The sequence below is a fragment of the Heterodontus francisci genome, chromosome 3 (assembly GCF_036365525.1).
Source record: "Heterodontus francisci isolate sHetFra1 chromosome 3, sHetFra1.hap1, whole genome shotgun sequence".
Lineage (NCBI taxonomy): Eukaryota > Metazoa > Chordata > Chondrichthyes > Heterodontiformes > Heterodontidae > Heterodontus > Heterodontus francisci.
The window spans coordinates 140,102,286-140,104,016 of record NC_090373.1 but is presented as its reverse complement, the minus strand read 5'-3'; the positions used below and the strand labels follow the sequence as shown (position 1 = coordinate 140,104,016).

Here is a 1,731-nt window from a genome sequence, read left to right as displayed (position 1 = left end):
TTCTCATCTCAAAAATACAACAATGAACAAATCTCCAGAAATTTAAAATTAAAATAGAAGTATCCTGAGAATTTTTAAAAAGCAATAAATCTCATCATCTTTCAGTGATTCACCTGGCAAAGTTTTTAACTGGACATCTTGAACCCAAGTTACACCTTACAGTTTGCATTGCTCTTGGGCCAAATCTGCTAAAGTTGTGTAAAAATATATCGGATCATTGGAACTCTTAATTGGTTCACTAGGGAGTCCCCAATAGGAAAATCGGTATGGAAATGTTGCTGCTGTTATTTTGTTCAGCATGTTTGGACTGATCTCACTCTCTTGTTCACAGTAGGAGCAAAGATGGAGTGAAATGTTATTGGTAATGTTGCACTAACAGCCTAGAGGATGTGGGATTCAAATTGTTCCAGGGAAAGTTGCAAAATGGAATCCAATAAATTTGGTCATAAAAGGACTGGACAAGCTGCTGGATTGTCATAACAGCACAACTTGTTCAATGGTGTTCTTTAGGGAGAAAAACCTGCAACCCCTACCCAGTTTGGTCAACATGTGACTCCAAGTCCATACTACTTTGAATGCCCTCTGAGGTGTCCAGCAAGACACTGGGTGTCTTTAAACTACAGTAGGGGTGCAAAATGAGTGGCAGCAAATCTTCTGCAATGTGTATAAGGGGCAGCCAATCCAATACCACTCATTTTATATGCCTGCCAAAGTTGGAAGTCCCACCCAATTACTCATTGGGCTGGATTCTCCTTAGCTGTACTGCCTGAGAGCAGCTAGTGTAACAATGGAGGAGGACAAAATATGGCATTGGGGAGCTGGCCAAAGAATCCCTGACCTTGAAGCCAAGTTTTAGAATATTTTTTCACCCATGCTCTACTGTGGATCTAGGATGTGGCCCTGCCACATGTAAATGACAATCAATTTCCCTGCCATCCCACCAACCCCAGGTAAGACCAGTACAGGGGTGGTGGCATCGCTTCTCGGCCTTTTGGCTAAGATCAAGTGTAGTATCTGTTCTTATCAGTGCTTACTTGGTTGAGAAGAGACCATGATCATTGCCTTTTGATCCTGGGTAGGCTTTGAGTAAAATGGCTATAACCAATCTTCGAGCTTCGGGCCTGGGAGTGCGCAACACCGTTCGGGTGGTCGTGAAGGACAAGGAAGGAGATGCGCCGGTCGACCGCACCTTCTTCGTCAAGAAAATCCTCTTCGATTGCTGTGGATTTCAAGCGATGGACGTCTTCTGCCTACAGGATTTCCCCAGCAGTGGATACTTCGACGTGACATTCCGGAACATGGCGGGATGCATCAAGTTCCTGAAGGCATTCAAGGAGAAAGAGGACCGGGCGCCACTGTCGATCCTCACAGCGGAGCCGCTCTTCACGCTTCCGTCACAATGGGACCAGGTGCTGATGATTCACCTCTACAACCCCCATGTTCCGGTGGTGGATGTACTCACCTTTCTCGCCAGGTACGTCGAGGTGGCCGGCAGCAGCACTTATGTCAAGGACTCCTTTGGGATTTGGACCAGCAAGCGGCAGGTCAAGGTGACCATGAAGGTAGATCCCAGTGGAGCCATCATCCACCCTCCCTCCAGCCTCGCTATCGGAGGAAGTCGAGGCTTCTTGGTCTACGCTGGGCAGCCCAGAGTTTGCCGCACCTGTGGCAAATCTGGTCACGTGGCAGCAAACTGCAGCACGGTTGTTTGCAAGAACTGCAAGGAGGAAG

The 1,731-nt window shown here is 47.2% G+C and overlaps 1 pseudogene; it reads left to right on the top strand.

The window, feature by feature from the left end:
• Window positions 1–975: 975 nt before the first annotated feature.
• LOC137368103 (U2 spliceosomal RNA) lies at window positions 976–1,106 on the top strand (annotated as a pseudogene).
• Window positions 1,107–1,731: the final 625 nt, after the last annotated feature.